The sequence below is a fragment of the Neofelis nebulosa genome, chromosome 10 (genome assembly GCF_028018385.1).
Source record: "Neofelis nebulosa isolate mNeoNeb1 chromosome 10, mNeoNeb1.pri, whole genome shotgun sequence".
In the NCBI taxonomy this organism is placed as follows: Eukaryota; Metazoa; Chordata; class Mammalia; order Carnivora; family Felidae; genus Neofelis; species Neofelis nebulosa.
In genome coordinates this window covers 110,879,741-110,899,028 of record NC_080791.1, presented here as the reverse complement: position 1 = coordinate 110,899,028, position 19,288 = coordinate 110,879,741, and the positions used below count along the sequence as shown (strand labels likewise).

General features: G+C 50.4%; 1 protein-coding gene across 23 annotated transcripts in view; it reads right to left on the bottom strand.

Moving 5' to 3' along the window:
* PPP6R3 (protein phosphatase 6 regulatory subunit 3) overlaps positions 1-15,299 on the bottom strand; it is a 138,830-nt gene extending 123,531 nt beyond the window's left edge. For all 23 annotated transcript variants that reach the window (XM_058689907.1, XM_058689908.1, XM_058689909.1 and 20 more), the window contains exon 1: positions 15,173-15,299. The gene's annotated coding sequence lies outside the window, so the exon portion shown is untranslated. The remainder of the gene's footprint in view (positions 1-15,172) is intronic.
* Between the last annotated feature and the right edge of the window lie 3,989 nt (positions 15,300-19,288).

Below are 19,288 nucleotides of genomic sequence, written 5' to 3'. Positions count from 1 at the left end.
CTGCACCTCCCCTGCTTGCAACCTGTCTCTATCAGAAATAGAAATTTAAAAAAATACATGTACACTTAAGCATATGAAAAGGCTAAATATTAACGACACAAGCATCCTGTTTAATAAATTAAAAATCAGTGGGGTCCCTGGGTGGCTCAGTGGGTTGAGCATCCAACACTCAATCTCAGCTCAGGTCTTGATCTCAGGGTCATGAGTTCAAGCCCTGCACTGGTGGAGCCTATTCAAAAAGGTAAAAATAGAAGTTAAAAATTAATGATGAATTACACATAAGGCAGAGACTCAAAAGAAATTAAAATTTAAAAATTTCTGCCAATATATTTGAAAATGAAGACAAAATAAACAGATTTTAGAAAAATGTAAATTACCAAATGGAACTCAAGAAAAATAAAGACGCTAATGATCCTGTAAATATTAAACCAAACAAATCAGTGATTTTAAAATGTCAGACAGAAAACACCAGGCAGGCTTTGTTGGTTTTACAGGCAAATGTTATCAAACACTGAAGGAACAGGTAATTCCAATTTTACATATAAACTCTCTGAGAACAGCAGGAAGTACTATAGCTTATCTTATTAGACTAGAAAAGCTTTGATGGAATTTACCAAACTCGATACAAAAAAGGAAAATTGCAGACCAACAACAGACCAATCAACAGAGATCCATAAATCCTAAGATATTAGTGAGTCAGAAACATTTAAAAACACCAAAAAAAAATTTTAAGACAGTATTTTTTCAGATATGTCACGATCAAGATGGATTTGTTCCAGAAATGTAAGGTTAATTTCAATATTACCTTAATTTCAAAATTACCATATTTTTCTCACCTTACCAGATGAAAAGTTGAAAAATCCTATTATCATCATCTTGGTAAGACACAGAAGATGCATTCAGTTAAACTTAACACCCACTTGTGATTCTGTTTAATTCTCCGCAAACAAATCCCGAAGGAATCTTCCTCAAGTTGCTAGAGGAAAGAAAAAGTACCATACGTTTCATCTCATAGTGGAAGCTGAAAGCATTTCCTTCAGACCCAGGAACAAGACAATCATGTCTGCCACCACCATTTATCGTCTCCGTTGCAATGGCTGTTCTGAAGCAGCGCATTAAGACTAGAATAAGATATAAAGAGAAAAGTACTGGAAAGAAACGAACCGCCATTATTTACAGATGAGATGACCATCCACATAAAAACCCCACAAGAGTCCACAGGCACATTATTAAGTTAGAGAAGTTGCTGCACAGAAGAGCTGCATATAAAGGCAACCGCAATGCCATTCGGCAGCAGGCAGAAAATTGAACTAAAAAAAAAGTCATTTCACGAGGCACCTGGGTGGCTCAGTCGGTTAAGCATCTGATTCTAGGTTTGAGCTCCGGTCACGATCTCACATTTCGTGAGATCGAGCCCTGTGTCAGACTCCTTGCTCACAGAAGAAGCCTGCTTAGGATTCTCTCTCCCTCTATTGCTGCACCTCCCCTGCGCACGTGTGCACGCTCTCTCGCGCACGCGCTCTCTAAGATGAGTAAATTTTTAAAAAAATTTCCAACAGCAACAAAAAACTATAAAAGTATCCAAAGAATAAACCTAACAAAAGATGAGTAAGACTTGTAGGGAGAAACACCACAAAACTTTTTAAAAAACAACTACCCAGGGGCACCTGGGTGGCTCAGTCAGTTGAGCATCCAACTCTGGCTCAGGTCATGATCTCACGGTTCATGGGTTCAAGCCCTACGTCCGGCTCTGTGCTGACAGCGCAGAGCCTGGAGTTTCAATTCTGTGTCTCCCTCTCTCTCTGCCCCTCCCCTGCTCATGCTCTCAGTCTCAAAAGAAAAAAATAAACATTAAAAAAAAAAATTTTTTTTTTAAAAACAACTATCTGTAAACTAAAAGTCTGTTTCCTCTTCTATTTGGCCAGTACAGTGTCAGAAGACACTGACATCCTGTTTTGTCCTTTAATTCCATGCTTTCAATAAACACTTTTTAAAAAGTCCCACAGGGGCGCCTGGGTGGCTCAGTCGGTTAAGCCTCCGACTTCAGCTCAGGTCACGATCTCACAGTCTCACGGTCCGTGGGTTCAAGCCCCGCGTTGGGCTCTGGGCTGATGGTTCAGAGCCTGGAGCCTGCTTCTGATTCTGTGTGTCTCTCTCTCTCTCTGACCCTCCCCCGTTCATGCTCTGTCTCTGTCTCAAAAATAAATAAATGTTAAAAAAAAAAAATCTTAAGAAAATAAATAAATAAAAAGTCCCACAAACACAGTAAAAAGACAAGTCACAAATTGGGAAAAGACATTTTTCACACAATCAAAGATTATTAATCAGAATACACAAGAGTTTCTACAGGGGAGACTGGCTGGCTCAGTGGTGGAGCGTGCGACTCGATCTCAGGGTCGTGAGTTCAGGCCCCACACTGGGTGTAAAGTTAACTTTAAAAAAAATGAGAGAGGGGCGCCTGGGTGGCGCAGTCGGTTAAGCGTCCGACTTCAGCCAGGTCACGATCTCGCGGTCCGTGAGTTCGAGCCCCGCGTCAGGCTCTGGGCTGATGGCTCGGAGCCTGGAGCCTGTTTCCGACTCTGTGTCTCCCTCTCTCTCTGCCCCTCCCCCGTTCATGCTCTGTCTCTCTCTGTCCCAAAAATAAATAAAAAACGTTGAAAAAAAAAAATTTAAAAAAAAAAATGAGAGAAAAAAGAATTCCTACAAATAAGAAAAAGCAAAGAACTCAGTTTAAAAAAAAAAAAAAGAAAGAAAGAAACAGCCATTTCACAGAAGTGGAAATCCAAATAACCAAAAAGATGCTTAACTTCATCAGTAATCAGAGAAAAGAACAGTAAAACCATGCAAAAATGAGGGGAGCCTGGGTGGCTCAGTCGACTGAGCGTCTGACTTCGGCTCAGGTCGTGATCTCACAGTCCGTGAGTTCGAGCCCCACGTCGGGCTCTGTGCTGACAGCTTGGAGCCTGGAGCCTGCTTCAGATTCTGTGTCTCCCTCTCTCTCTGCCCCTAACCCACTCACATTCTGTCTCTGTCTCTCTCAAAAATAAACATTAAAAAACAAAACAAAACAAAAACCTATGCAAAAATGAGAATCTGAAGAGACTTTCTTCTAAGGGATGGGATGGGACAGCCAACCAGCCAGTGAGCACACGTGGGCCTGTCCACCAGCATGAGTCATCGGGGAAGTGCAGCTCAAAACCACAGGGAGATACCACACTCCACACCCACTAGGCTGGCTATTAATGTTTTTGAAACGGAAAATAATAAATGTCAGCAAGGACACGGAGAAACTACAACCCTGATATAGTGCTGGGGGGAACGTAATATGGTGCAGCCCCTTGGGAAAACAGTTTGGTAGTTCCTCAAAATGTTAAACATGCCATTACCACGATCCCGAACAATTCCACTCCTAAGCAAACGCGGAGGAAAATAAGAACGTTATGTCCGCCCAAAGACGTGTACACAAATGCTCTTAGCGGTACTACTCACGACAGTCAAAAAGTAGAAACAACCCACTGGATAACAACACGTGGTGTATCCATACAACAGAACATCACTGGACAATAAAAAGCAACAGACTACCGATGCTGACACCTTCCACAACGTGGATGGACCTTGAAAACGTTTTGCTAAGTGAAAGAAACCAGACACGAAAGAACTCACGGTGTGCGATTCCAATCACGTGAAATGTCCAGAACAGGCAAATCTACAGAAAGAGAAGGTGCGCAGTGGTTGCCAAGAGGTAAGCAGAAATAGGGAATGACGGCTCGAGGGGACAAGGTTTCTTTGGGGGGGGGGGGCGAGAGGGGGGATGAAAACGTCCTAAAATTAGACTGTGGCACTCATGACACGATCCTATAAACACACGAAAACCTGTTAAATCCTACACTTCAAATGGATGAAGTGTATATGTGAATTCTATCTCAATAAGGTGGTTATATTTTTAAAAACGAGATGTAGGTTCGTACCCACCAAATTGGCAAATATGAAAGTGTGACAAAGCCAGCGCTGGCAAGGATGCGGGACAACAGTGCCTGCAGGAAGGTACGTGGAACAGCCACCCTGGAATACGATCTGCAGCGTTTACGCAAGTTAAAGACGTTCAGGTCCCACACTTGTACTTCGCTGCACCGCTCTTCGAGGCCTACGCCCTGGAGAAACGTTTCTGCCTTTGTTGAAAGCGGCACCAGCACCGTTTCTCGACTGCAAACAACCCTTCCCTCCAGTGCTGGGACAAAGACGAGATGAGACGTACGTACGCGGTGACCAACAGGACAGAGCACAGAAGCCGGGAGGCGTGAAGCACGGCCACGTGCCCAAGGGTGGCCGCAGCTGCCCGTCTACACACGCTCACTCCCCCCGCCCCCCACCAGGGGCAGCTCCGTGCCCCACGTGCCCCACGACAGCCCCTCCCTTGACCTCCTCTGGCTTTGCCACTTAGGCTCCAGGAAACCCACAACCCCACGGGGCCTGCTCGTGTCTGGTAAGACAAAGGCAAGTGCAAGCGCTGCTCCCCCCTGAACGTGGCCCGACTTTCCCTCGGCTTCCGCACCTTCCCTCCTTCTCCTCTCGCCCCACCAGCCACCACTCACCCTAACGTTCACGGACTGCTGCTAACTTCCTATTTCCCCAAGAAATGAAAGAAAGAGGGAAATGCCCACGTGCTCCCACTGCCCTGCGCCCCGCAAGGAGGAGCCCACGGCTCCGGCCCGTGTCCCCCCTGCGTCACCGGTCGCTCACTCTCTGAACAATCAATCACCTCCCCCAGTGTTACAAAATGCCGTCATTTCTCCCATCTCGACAAAACCTTCTCGGGGTCCCAAATGTCCCTTCAGTGTCCCAGCACACGCCCAGAAAGAACTCTACCTGCTCTCCTCTTCTCTCCATCCTTCGTGAACCCTCCCCCCGCAGGCTTCTCGTGCACCGCCACGTGGGAACTGCTCTCGTCAAGGTCATCGACAACTTCCGTGCTGCCAAAGCCACCCAGCGAGGCCTGGGCCTCATTTCACTTGACCAGATGCAGTAGCACTGGCCACAGGTCCCCCAGCCCGGTCCTCCTCCTCCGCCTCGGAGGCCGCCTTCCCGTCGTGCCTGCCGACTCGGTCCTCATTCCTCAGTGTCCCCATTCCACCTTGGGGCTCCCAGGTGCCCTCACAACACAGAAGACTAACATTTCCGTCCTCAGCCCAGACCTCTCCCCCCAAGTGCAGACGGCCGAACCCTGCACGTGTCCGGCTGGCCCTCTAAAAGCTCCACAAACTCACCAGGTCCGAGCTCTCCCCAGCCTTTGGTAAGATGTCCGCACCCTGCACCTCCCGTGGTCTTCCCGTTCTTCACAGGTGACAACCCCCACGGCCAGCAAAGCCCCGCACCCTTCACTCTGCTCCCACGCTCCCTCTGCCCACAAACCCCGTCAGCTCTACCTTCAAGAGGCATCCAGAACCCACCCACTTCTCACAGCCACCCAGGGCCCCTCGGTCCCAGCTGCCACTACTGCTGACGGGTCCTGTGGCAGCACCGGGGCAGCTGTTCCCACAGCTTCGGGGGACTCTTCCAAAAGCATAAGTCAGGCCTCGTGCCACACTTCTGCTCCAAACACTATGGGGACCTCCCATCTCATTCAGAGGAAAAGATAAAATCCTAATGCTGGCCCGTGTGACTGGCTCGCAACCAGCAGCACCTCTGCCACTCTCCCCGGGCTCTCCCTCCAGCCAGCGGGCCTCCCCAGTGTCCCTTCAACACAGCAGGCACGACCCTTCTTCGTGCCCCCAGCTGACTCTCGGCCTGTAAGGCTCCTCCAAGCCTCGGCCCTAGGGCTGCCTCACCTCCTTCTCAAGGAGGTCCACCCTGACCCCCTTTCAATCTTCAAACAGCCCCCACCATCCCACCTCCCCGCTTTGCTTTCCTCCCTACGATATCACTCACCATATCACGGCCGCAGCTTTGACCTACCTGTTAACTATCTTTGCCCAATGAATTGTAAGCTCCATGAGGACAGAGACTTTTGTCCGCTTTACTCATGCCAGCGCACCCAGCATCAGAACATAGGTCTTAGCGCCTAAGACATAGTAAGTACTCAAACATTTGAATGAAGGAATCTCAAAACACATTGTGGGGGAAGGGGGAAGTCACAGAACAAAATGATTCAATTCGTATACTTTAAAGATTGCAAAAAATTAAGTTACATTATATAAGGATACATTCACATATGGCAACACCACAAAGAAAATGAGACATGTAGGGTAGTGCTTGCCCTCCTGAAGTCGGAAGAAAAGGTGGTCAGAGAAAGACCTAGCGAGAGCCACAGGTACTGGCAACATTCTATTCCTTAAGCTGGTTACTGGCTACACAGTTGCTGGTTTTAACATTTACCGTGGACACACACTGCTCCACTCTCTCTGAATTGATGATCTCATAAAAAATTAAAATACAAAAGCAGGTTAGAGCAGGACAGCCCCACCACCTGTCTCTTGTGAGGTTTTAGCTTTTGGAATAGTTTTATTATTTTTTCACTAGCATGTAATTGACAAACAATATTATCCTAGTTTGAAACGTACGACATAGTGATTTGGTGTTTATACACTCCACACTGTTTTTGTAAATAATGTTTCACTGGAAGACAGCCAGCCTCATTTGTTTACATGTTGTCTATGGCTGCTTTCATGCCACAACGGCAGAGCTGAGTCGTTAGAGATTCTACACCCCGCAAAGCCTAACATATTTACTAACTGGTCCTCTACAGAGAAGAGGTGTCTGGTTGTAATGCGGAATTTGTAAAGAAATTAAGTGCAAAATAAAGAAAGATCCAATCGTATGTTAAAACACATCGATCCCTCAAGGCCTGTGTGATTTTCTTCAAGAACACAGTACGCCGAAAAATACAGTTCTACGAAACAGAGGACACTAAAGCAAACGGAGTTACCTTTACAATGTTGCAAGTGCCAGAGGGATTTTAAAGACCTTTTTAGAGAGCAAAGTGCAAAACCTCAAATATATGATCTCTACTCCCATCAAAGAAATATGATCACATTTACCTAAGCATATATAATATAACCCAGATTTGAAAAAAAACATGCATATCAACACTAACGCCATAAGCCCCCCTCATCCGTATCACTATCACCCAGGACCACCCCAGAGCAGTTCGTCGGACCTCAAAGTCCTGTAAGATCCCTTAAAATTCCATTTTACCTCTTTAGAGCATTCACTACACCTTATATTAGAGACATTTCTGTACTTACTTCTATTGTTATTATGAAGAAGATTGAGAACAGTAATACCAACAAAAATATTACTCTGTTCTAACCATTGTGCAAATGAGTTTATATTTAATATTCATGTCACAGATAAGGAAACTAAGGAACAAAGATGTCATCGGATATTAGGGTTACACAGCTGGGAAGACTTTGGGAGCCAGAACTCAAAGCCAGCTATTTTAGGTCCTCGCATACTCTTGACCTCCACGACATACTCTGAATTGGGGAAAGAGAACAGTATTAATCTGTGAAACCCCCTTAGTTTAAGATACTATGCCATGACAGGCGCCAAAAGCATAGTTGTTGAATTCATGTAAGGGTGTAATAAATTGAGGATGAGAGGTCTACAATGGGAAGGGCATGTTTTGACCAGAAGGGACAGGGTCTTGGCAAGCAGGCACCAGAGGCAGACGAGACATGCCCCATGCCCACTGTCCAGAGGCAACAGAAAACCTTTGTATCTCCAGGAAGACACTATCCCCTCGTCTACGACAATGACAGAAAACTGACAAGTACTACCACCAAAAGGAAACAATTCAGAAATTAAGCATTTATTCTTAATTCTCAGTGAGATCCAGTTGTGATGTCACTCTTGAAACAAATGACACTAGAAACTGTGGTCTAGTGGGGCCACCAAAACCGGAAGGCATCACCCAGGAACAGAGAGATCTATCTGCTGCCTATGGGTCCATTCTCCAGCATGGCCTACACTCTTCTCTAAGAATCAATGACCTCGAAGTTTTGTTCCAGCTCCAAAACCATGACTTTCAAGAAAGGAAACCCCAAAGAGCCAACCAAGTCAGTCTTTTCAATGTTCCTCCTGCCACTGCCCCCATCTAGAGACAGAAAGCCCAAATCTCACCAAGGCCCAGCCAATGCATATGAACCACCAGGCCACCATGGAGCGTGACTTAGCGGGGAGTGTAGCACGCCCACCTTACTTGCCCCGATCAGGGTCTCGGGGTGCCTCGCATGCTCACCCAAGCTTTCCTTTCTCTTCCTGCCAAAGTATGTCTCTGGTGCCAGATTTGTATCCAGGTACGGGGAACTCAAGGCTCCAACCAGCAATCTGAAGAGCTTTCTCCAAATCTGACTCGACATTCAGTCACACCCTTACTTCTGCAGACTTTGTGTTCTACTCTCTAACTCCAAAATAAGAATCTGTAATTCGTCTTTCCTTTGGGTTACCAGATTTCATGGCAGTCAACCTCTGGGGCACACAAGCCATTCAAGTCAATATATATTCCCACTGAAACAAATACCACCCTAGTCTTCTCCAAAGTCACCAAGAAGTACAAAACCAATCAGAGCTTCTTTATATTAGGAAAAAGATGTTCAGAACCAATCAAACTTCATCTGTATAAATTCACAGATGACTGTGTCTTCACTAATACTTATTACAAAGCAGGTCAACACTAGCCAGCTGTGAGTGACGAGTAGTAAAACACTTCTGCTCAGAGCTAAGCCCAGACTGCTAAATCCAGGACATGAAATTGTCTCCACTGAGGTGAGAAGTCTTTCAACTACTACCAAGGTTCCTCCTACTTGCTTCTTCACGGGCTGATCTTCCTGGTATCCAGAGGTCAGTCCACAATCATTTAAGCCCTGAAATAAACTGGGTATTGATCCGACTAGTAACTATCAACCCTCTCCAAGTAAAGAAAAATAAATGGGGAGGGAGAGAGGAAGAAAGGGGTTTTCCGTGGCAACTAAATCTAAGCCAAAGTCAAAAGGCCACAGAAACAAACCTCTAGTCAGCCTAGACCCAACTGCAGCAGGAAAAACAAAAAAAAACACTCCCATTAGAGACACAATCAATTCCAAGGATGCTCAAGATGTTCATTCAGTGAGAACCTACACAGAGCCTCTGATCGGTTCGGGAGCAGTCTGTGTTTCCAGTTTGACCAACAACCATCATCTATGGAGCAAAACCCAATACAGACCGATCCTACTCGCCGTTACAAAACAGCTTCGCCAGCCCAGAAACGGCACTGCTTTTTCTAAGACACACCAACCAAAGAAGCAAGGCAAAGTAACCACTTAATACACTTAAAAAACAAAGGTGTAACTATTTTCTTAAGTGGCAAGAGACTTCTGGCAAATTCAACCCCCAAGGAGCAAAACCTAAGCTCTTTCTGCCCAGGCTTGTAGGGCCTCCCTGAGGAGCCTACTTACCTACTCCGTGGACAATTCTAACAAGCTTTGTTACCTGGCCTCCCAGCCAAAACTGCATCCCTTTTATAATTGCTACCTCTCCCTCCAGAGTGCAAGTCCTTAAGTGCCTGTTCGTGAGTGAGTCCCTAATACGGCTCCTGGCAGAGTAAGGATTCAATTACTCTATCTGCTGATCAAATAAATGAAGATTAGAAGACGTCGATGGGGGAGGGGTCGTTCGTCCTTCTCAACAACAGCCATAAGCTGATTTCAGGATGAAAGATTAGAAGGTGCCACCATGATCTTCTTTCTCCCTTTTAGATGCCCAGATACTAACATTCAATTGCTGGAAATCTGTAGTTTTTAAACCAGTGTTCTTCCATTCAACAAACAAGACAATCCAAATTGTAAGTATGTGTAAGAAAAGGATCCCTGCCCTTCTGCTAACGCACCTCTTCCCGCTCCCCAACTCCACCACCCACCCCGCCAGGAAGAGAAACACTCCCCCACTTGGGTCAGAGTCCAGAGCACAGAGGAGCCTCCTTTCCTAGCAGGCAAGGGTCTCTGTGTTAAAATGTTACACATGGAGTATGCCTCTCTCTTGCCCTAAAAAGGCAGAACTGGCAAAGAGATCCAGGGCTAACTCTCTGCAAATAGGCCTTCATTACAAAAGGAAAAAAAACAACAACAAAAAGATAATGATGAAGCTTGCATCTAAAAACAGAACTGACAACTGACTGACAGGATGGGAGCAAAGGATATAAAACTCAAAAATCACGTTCTAGGAGTAGGAGCAAACAGCCCTAAACACCTGAGAGCTGCACAACACAGTGATGTATTCTCACGAAGTAAAGGAAAAGTTTCTAAATTATATTATAAAATCTATTCACTTAAAATTTCTTTTAAAGTTCAGTCTTCAGGGACGCCCGGGTGGCTCAGTCGATTAAGTGTCCGACTTCAGTTCAGGTCATGATCTCGCAGTTCGTGGGTTTGATCCCTGCGTCGGGCTCTGTGCTGACAGCTCAGAGCCTGGAGCTGCTTCCGATTCTGGGTCTCCCTCTCTCTCTGCCCCTCCCCTGCTCGCGTGCTCGCTCCCTCTCTCTCTTAAAAAAAAAAAAGTAGGGGCGCCTGGGTGGCGCAGTCGGTTAAGCGTCCGACTTCAGCCAGGTCACGATCTCGCGGTCCGTGAGTTCGAGCCCCGCGTCAGGCTCTGGGCTGACGGCTCGGAGCCTGGAGCCTGTTTCCGATTCTGTGTCTCCCTCTCTCTCTCTGCCCCTCCCCCGTTCATGCTCTGTCTCTCTCTGTCCCAAAAATAAATAAAAAACGTTGAAAAAAAAAATTAAAAAAAAAAAAAAAAAAGTAAATATTAAAGTCCAGTCTTGAGGCACCTGAAACTAATGTGTGTACACCAAGTATCCCCACTACTAAGTGATCTCCTAGGTAGGATCTAGGTGCCACAAAGACAGAGCTCACAGGTCACCTGAAGGATTCCTTGGCCAACAAGTGGTCATTACTGTCTGTGGTCTTGAGCAGTCGTTCCAAAACCTAGCTACACTTCATTACTACCTGGGGAGCATTCTAAAAATATATTCTTGGGGCCCCTGGGTGGCTCAGTCAGTTGAGCATCTGACTCTTGATTTCGGCTCAGGTCACAATCTCATGGTTCATAGGATCAAGCCGTGAGTCGGGATCCACGCTAACAGCAAGGAGCCTGCTTGGGATTCTCTTCCTCCCACTGCTTCTCTGGCCCCTCCTGGCTCATTCTCATTCTCTCCCTCTCTCAAAATAAATAAATAAAACTTTAAAAAATATATTCTCAATACCACCACAAATTTCCAGAGGTGGGGTCCATCATCCTTGGTCTTAAAAATGTCCCAGGGGCACCTGGGTGGCTCAGTTGGTTAGGTGATCAACTCTTGATTTCAGCTCAGGTCATGATCTTGTGGTTTGTGGGATTCTCCCTCCCTCTCTCCTGCCCCCCCTTCCCTGCTCACATACACACAGTCTCTCTCTCTCAAAATAAAGAAACATTAAAAAACAACAACAACAAAAAGTCCTAAGTGACTCTAATGCGTGCCAGTCTAGCATCTATCTACAACAGAGTTTCTCAACTTCTACACTATTAATTTTGGGGGCTGGGTAATTTTAGGGTGCCAACTTGTGCATTACAGACTGTTTAGCAGCATCCCCGGCCTCTTATCTTCTAGAAGCCAAATTGCACATTGCCCACTCCCACAGGCAGGACGTGCAAAAATGTCTCCAGACATTGCCAGATGTTTCTTTAGGGGCAAAACTGCCTCCCAACCATGAAACACATACCTAGAGCAAATCAAAAACCAGTTACTTGAGATTCTCTTAAGGAAAAAGAAGAAATAAGACAGATGCTTAAAGCCAAGAGTCCAGGTTTATTTTTTTCAGTCCATCTCACCTAAGAAAAGTAGCTAACACACTACTTGGCCCACACAAGGACTCAGCTCTTGACTCATGAGGCCCAAACCACAGCTTCTGCTGCTTTTCATGAAATAAACTCAAGGCTGAGTTTCAGGTAAGTAGATAATTAGAAGAACTGCATTGTCACTATCATGTATTCTTCTTAGGGGTAATAAAAACATTATAAAATTTGGACCAACATATACTGAAGCTGCCTCTCAACTGCCCAAAATATGACATTTCAAGAAAGAAGTTCACAACGGCAACAAACTAAATACCGATCCTGACAAATACTGTTGTTTTTTCTTAAATTTTTTTTGGTAACATTTACTTACTTTTGAGAGACAGAGACAGAGCATAAGTGGGGGAGGGGCAGAGAGAGAGGGAGACACAGAATCCGAAGCAGGCTCCAGGCTCTGAGCTGTCGGCCCAGAGCCTGATGCGGGGCTCGAACCCATGAACCACGAGATCATGACCCAAGCTGAAGTCGGACGCTCATCCGACTGAGCCACCCAGGCGCCCCAGTGACAAATACTGTTTTAAGAAAGAGGTTTTTGTATACTAACTGGAATTTAAAACTTGAAAGAAAAAAAAGAGAGAGAGAGAGATTTTGCCTGTGATAAGCACAATGCCTTTGCACCAAAGCAATGCAAAAGTTACCTTAAAGGAGCGAACGTCACTCTGTCAAATCTTACCACCATTCATTTTCTGTCCAGCTGTGGTCTGATTCTCAAATTCTCAAGTAGTTAATTCAAACCAGCAAGTTTTTGTTTTGTTTTGCATACTTCACACAAAAGCTAAAGTTTTCTAATCCAAAACCCTGTTCTTAAGTTACCCCAGGCGAGATGCCCACCTCTACTTAAAAGTGCACAGGGGAGGGGCACCTGGGTGGCTCAGTCGGTTAAGCATCCGACTTCGGCCCAGGTCATGATCTCACGGTTTGTGGGTTCGAGCCCCGCATCAGGCTCTGTGCTGACAGCTTGGAGCCTGGAGCCTGCTTCGGAGTCTGTGTCTCCCTCTCTCTCTCTCTCTCTGCACCTCCCGAGCTCATGCTCACTCTCTGTCTCTGTCAAAAATAAATACACTTAAAAAAAAAAATTAAAAAATAAAAAAAGTGCACAGGGGCACCCGGGTAGCTCAGTCAGTCAAGCGGCCGACTTCGGCTCGGGTCATGATCTCGCGGTCCGTGAGTTCGAGCCCCGCGTCAGGCTCTGTGCCGACAGCTCGGAGCCTGGAGCCTGCTTCCGATTCTGTGTCTCCTTCTCTCTGACCCTCCCCCATTCATGCTCTGTCTCTCTCTGTCTCAAAAATAAATAAATTAAAAAAAAAAAAAAAAGTGCACAGAAACACTGCCCCAGTGCAAGCGAAGCAAGCCAGGTCCCAAGCAAGTGACACCGAGGGAAGGGCACCACGGTTCCGAGTACCAAGGATTAAGAGACTGTGAGTAAGTGTGTGACCGAGCGGATGGCATTCTGTTATTAGAGGCTCCAGACTCCCTAATCAGACACACCGAAGGCAAAACACTTCCATAGCATCCGTGGGAGAACGGTGACTTCCCAAATGAGGCTTGAAGTACATCTCAACACGCAGCACCCCTGCAAACCTCGATAACCCGGAGAACACGGACGAACAGATACCGGGACCATAAAATTGGAGTTGACAGACACGGGGACCAATCGCACCGAGGGCCTCGTATCCCCACGCAGGCAGGAAGAGAATCGGACCCGAGCTCCCGACGGGCTTTTCCTCAATTACCCACCTCTCAGACAAAACACTCCGAAGCACCAGCAAGAGCTTATCACTTCAGGAAACACTGGTGATTTGACGAATCTTCAGCCACCCCTCTCCTGGAAAAGTTAAAATAACTTCCAGCCTGTTTTCTCCGCAAAGCTGACGGTGAAACACACAGGGCTTTCTGGAGACCGTCACCGAGGGCCAGGGCTTACACGCTCATTTGACTTCCTAACGGTAATCCAAACATTCAAAAATCAAATTTAAATTGGCACCAATAGCCACTAATTGCACCAAGCTGATTCTGCGCGCCAGGCACCGTTGCTAACTCGTTCCCGCCCCACAAACGCGGGAGATGGACTATTATTATTGCCGTGTTACAGGGAAAGCAGACAAGCGGGGTAACTTGTCCAAGGTCGCAGAGCCAGCAAGTGGTGAAGCCGAGACCTCAAGCCAGGCACTCTAGCTTCGCAGTAGAGAAAAGCTGAAATCCCGCCACCGCTTAGGAGACCTTCATTCGAGTGGCTGGACATCTGGAGCCCCTCTCCCACTCGCCGCCTCCCTGCAACGTGACCTTGAGGACAAAAACCAAAGTAAACTTCCCATTAGCAAAGTGGGACGGTATCCACGCCGACGGGTGCTGTGGGGACGAAAGGAAACCACCACGTAAAAAGCAAAACATAAACAAAGCTCTAGCCGACCCGCTAGAAAACGTTAAGAAGGACCGGGAACGCCGCGGGAAGCTCGGAGGCTGAAGCTTCAGGGCGCAGGGATGCTCGCAAGGGCTCCTTCCGCGCCCTTACAACCGAAAAGTCCAAGTTGAGATGGGAGCGAGCAGCACCCGGGAGGAAAGCCCTCCAAGTCCGCAGCGGATGGGCTGCTTTAAGAGGGAGGTACTTCCAGCCACACGAAGGACCACCCCCCTCGCTCATATTCGCCGGGGAGGCGTTCGTGACCAGGTCCACCTTCGAGTCACAACACCGGAGTTAAAAAGCCGCTCGGAAGGCTATTTACATACTCCGAGCCGGGTTCTGCGTGTCCCGATGACTCTGCGGCCAAAGAGCACAAACCCACAGAACTTGTTTCCCGCAGAACGGAGCCCAACAATGGCCTTCGAGAGTCTGCGGCGAGCTGCCGCCTCAACTTGACACGCTCGCGGGCCCGCGCCCAGAGAAGTTGTCCGGGGCGGGCCGGAGCCGAGCGGGGCCCGGCCGGGTTAGGGGCGCGCCCCGCCCGCCGCCGCCGCCGCCGCCGCCGCCGCGCAAGGCCGCGGACGCCAACCCGGGCGCAAAGTTCGCCGCCGGCCCGCGGCCCGCCCCGGCGCCCGGCGCCGCCAGGCCCCCGCGGGCCGCGGCGGGCGAGCAGGCGGCTGACAGGCGCGGGCGGGGACGGGCCGCGGTGCCCGGGCGCCGCGCCTCCCCGGCCGCCGAGCGGCGAATTCCGGGGGGGAGGGGAGGGGAGGGGAGGGGGCCGGGACGCTCCCTCCCCGCGCCGCCGAGGCCGGGCGGAGGGGGCCTCGCCGTCGCCGCCCGCGCGCCGCGCGCCCCCCGCGCCCCCCGCGCCGCGGCCCGCTCCGCCGCCCCCACCCCCACCCCCATTACCTGGAGGTGCCCGCGACCCGCCGCTAGTCGCGCTCAGGCGGGAAACGCGCTCACCGACACCATCAGCGAAGCGCCCAAAATGGCGGACGTATCAAGCAGGCCTTGAGTTCCCCCCGCCCTCCCTCCGGCCGCCTCGCAGCCAATCGCGACCCTATCTCCGCCCCCAGGTCCGCGCTCATTGGCCTTCCTCTCCCGCCCCCTACAGCCTATTGGATCGCCCGGCGGCCCGGTTGCGCCTACGCCGATTGGCTCACGGGCCCCGTCAGTCAAGCGCGAGGGGAGCATTCTTTTCCCATGGACTTGACGGATCCGGAACCTCTAGGACCCCGGAGTCTGGAGAAACAAATCAGAAACCGGGAGAAACCTGGCCGGGTCCCCCTACGCCGTAGCAACAGCAGGGCCTCCGCTTGACGGACGCTGCGGACCACCAATCCGATGGCCAATGCTTTTTAAAACTAAACTGAGCCAAACCAATCCTGGCCATGGAGTTGGGAGCAGTAAGGGAACCAATGAGGTAGCGAGAGCCGCGGGGCAGGCGGGCTGGAGGGTCAGGAGCCGACCGTGATGACGTGAGCCACAATACGTCCCCGCAGTGGAGGGCGCCCCGAGCTGGGGAATTAGCTCAAATGGTAGAGCGCTCGCTTAGCATGTGAGAGGTAGCGGGATCGATGCCCGCATTCTCCACAGCTGCATTTTATAGGGGGGTGGGGTGGGGTCGTCCGTTCTCGGCCCCTGCCTCGCTCAAGTGGTGGCCGGGCCGGGAGTTGGGGTCAAGGTGAGGGGATGGCTGCTTCCACCCCCGGCGTCCCAGGGGTCTGTGACCCTAGCTGTGCGTCCACGCCCGCGGGAGTGAAGTGCGCGGTGGGGGGCGTCCCTTTTGTCTTGCAGAAGGATTTACACCGGAGCCTCTTCCAAAATGCTCGCCCAGGCCCCCCCATCCACTGCTCGGCCTCCCCGGCAGGGAGGGGCCGGGACACATTAGAGTAGCCCACCTTGGCCCATCTTAGACACCTTCTAATAACCCGTCTGGCTTCTCAGTAGGTGCGGAGCTCCGTCTAGAGTCACGAGTAAATCGACAGGAGGGCGGAAGTTGGCGGCAGGGCTGAGCAGCGCAGGCGAGGTGAGGGTGGTGTGGAACCCAGCCCGAAGTCGGCAGAACGCGAGCGCGCGCGTTCGCGAGGCTGCCCCGGGGGGAGTGCTGGCCTCTCGTGGGCCGCTCTCCGGTGAGCACTGTTCTGTGCCCAGCCTGCACGGGTGCGTGGGCACAGAGGGTCCTGGCTCTGGCGGTCTGTGGGGGACGGTCAGACACCCCTTGTAACACAGGCCGCAGAGTGGCGGGGGCCCCTCTGGAGCAGGTGGCATTTCAGCCCCCGAACAGGGAGGACAGAACCGTGGGTTCCTGGGTCCGGGTGGCGGGGAGAGAGACCAGAGACCCCAGGGCGGAGCTTTGGAGCGCTGGGGAGGCAGGCACGATTCGGTTGTGGTGGGAGAGGAACGTGGCCGAGAGAGGAGGTGGCCGAGGTGGCTGCACGATGCGGGGCCCTGCGGACAGTGCCACCGTGCCCAGGAAAAAACAAGAATCCCTAATGCCCAGACTTGGGTTGGGCACCAGGCCGGGCGTCATAACGGGGGCTCCATGCAGGGAGGTTGGAGTCTTTAGGGCAGCTAGCTCACTCCAGTGGTGCCAGCTTGGTCCGGGATGGCCACTCCAGCTCACGGGAGGCTGGTTTCTGTGACCTTCCCCAAGCCTCCTGAGAAAAGTGACATAATCTGGCCACTGCGGGTAGGGAGGGCAGGCCCAGGAGAGCGGCCGCCAGGTTGCCTTGCAGATAGATGCTCAGGATCTTTCTGTGCCCATACCCCCACCCTTGGCACCCACCTCAGCCGGCCCCCAGCTCCCTCCGTCTCAGGGACTCAGGCGCCCTCTGAGCCCCCATGCCACACAGGGAGAATGAAAACCAGCGGAGCTGGGTCAACCCCAGTGCCTGGAAGCTGGGCCTCTGGTGCAAACATGCCCCCTCCCCCAGCCCACCGCTTCAGCAGAGCCTGACGCTGATTCTCGAAAGACGTTGCGGCGGGTGGCTCTATTACGGTACGGTATTATTGTCCCCATTTTATAGATTGGTGAACAGAAGCCCAGGAAGCATTCAGGCACCAGGTGTGGGCCGTGTTGGCTGAGTGAGCTCGGCTGGGTGATCTCACCTCCCTGACTCTCCAGTTCTCATCTGTAAAGTACAGTACTGATAATACCTACTAACCTGTGTCCGTGCCCTGAAGGGTGCTGGACGTCTAGGGAGGTAGCAGCCAAGGGCAGATACTATTCACCATTGATCCTGCTGCTCAGAGCGGCCTTGGGCCTGGCCAAAGGCCACACAGCTAGTGAGGAACGCAGTCGACGCGGTGGAGGTTGAAACCAGTTCAGGTGTGCTGGTGCGGAAGGGTAGGGGGAGGAGACATATGCAGATAACCTGGGGTGGGGCCGGAGCAGGCCGGCCTGGCTGAGAAAACTGCAGAAGGACGGTGCAGAGGATCCGGTAGGGATGACTGAGGTCTGGGCGAAGAGACTGGGAGGGACTCCGGGAGGCATTGGAACTTACGGTTTCTGCTGGGAGACTGAGGGCCGGGAAGAGCTTCTGAGTTAGAAGGGGCGTGTTCAGGGCTGGCCCCACCTTGCAAAGGACGGACAGAGCAAGGGCAGCAAATCTCTGCTACAGAAGTCGCACCAGGCCAAAGGGCCAGGCCCCAGCCGCTAGACCCAGCAGCCCGGGAAGAAGCCGCAGGGAACCCCTGGACAGGGGGGCGGCGCCTGAGATGAAGGGCTGGGCCAGGGTTGGGAGCCTGGGGAGAGCCCAGCCCCACACAGAGATCCCTTTACTCACTCATCATCAGAGGACTTGCCTGTACACGCTTCAGGCTCTTTCACCCCAGACCCTGAGGAGGGTCACAGGGACATTTGCACTATAATTAAGTGAATGATGCAGTACCTCCCCCAACATAAGTGGGCCCCAAAAGTCTCCAATTATGATGAGCTAACCTAACTGGAAGGGTTGAAGTCAGGGAGGACTTCCTGGAGGCATCTGAGCTCAGCCTATCTCCTGAGAGCCCTAGGGAGCCATTGACAGGCTTTAAGCAGGAGAGTGATTTTGAACCTTTGCATTGGCCTCAGTATCCTAAAACTTCTAGAGTTCATGGATCACCACCTTCCCCTTTTCCCCCTAATCCTTTTATGGTTTCATTTTCACTGTTTAAATTTTCAATCCATCTAAATTTAAAAGTGTAATAATGAATGCCCACATACCCAGCTATCACCCCCTTAGCTTGTGGGAACAGACACAGAGCTGCCAAATTTCAATTCTATCAAGTAATGATTTTTAAATAAAAAATTGTTAGGTAGTGATTTAAAAAAAACACACCTTTATGCTATTACGATGATTTCATGAAAGAAAAGACATTTTAACCCATACGTACACTCAGAAAAAGGCTTTAAATTGAATAAGCTCAACTTGGGGGAAACGCCCCCTCCCCCATGGTCCTTCCTAATGTCATGTCACCAGGGCTCGGACCTGGTCTAAGGGCTGGAGTGAGGCCACCCTGGCAGAGGACAATGCCTCGAAGGCCAGGCTGGTGCCCGGCCAGGTCATGTGTTGAGGCTGGAGGGCTGTGGGGCCAGATAGGGAGCTCTAGGAGGTAGGAAAGGTCAATCCGTTTTAACATGGAAATTAAGTTCTTCTGTTTCTCCTCCTTTTTTTCAGTGCATTAAGATTCAGTCTGGGTTGCCAAGGAGGGGAGTGTTGTACTTCCTACCAAAGACTGTTCGTGGCCCCAGGGTTGGTAGAAAGGGCGGCCACTAGCGTTGCTAATGATCAACCTGTCCAATCCAGCAGGGAAGAAAAGAAGAGAGGGCATTTGGGGAGGCGGAGGGGGGGGGGGGGTAGGGGGTAGGTATGGGAGTCTGGGAGAAGCCCCCAAGGGGACAAGCCAGCAAGAGCCGAGTCTCACCCAGCTCCCCAAAGCACTCAGGTTTCTTGGGGACAGAAACTTCCACACCTGCCAAATCCCGGTTCCCTAGCGTCCTGCCTGGCGGCGGACATGGCCAAGATCTGGCCACCTGGATTT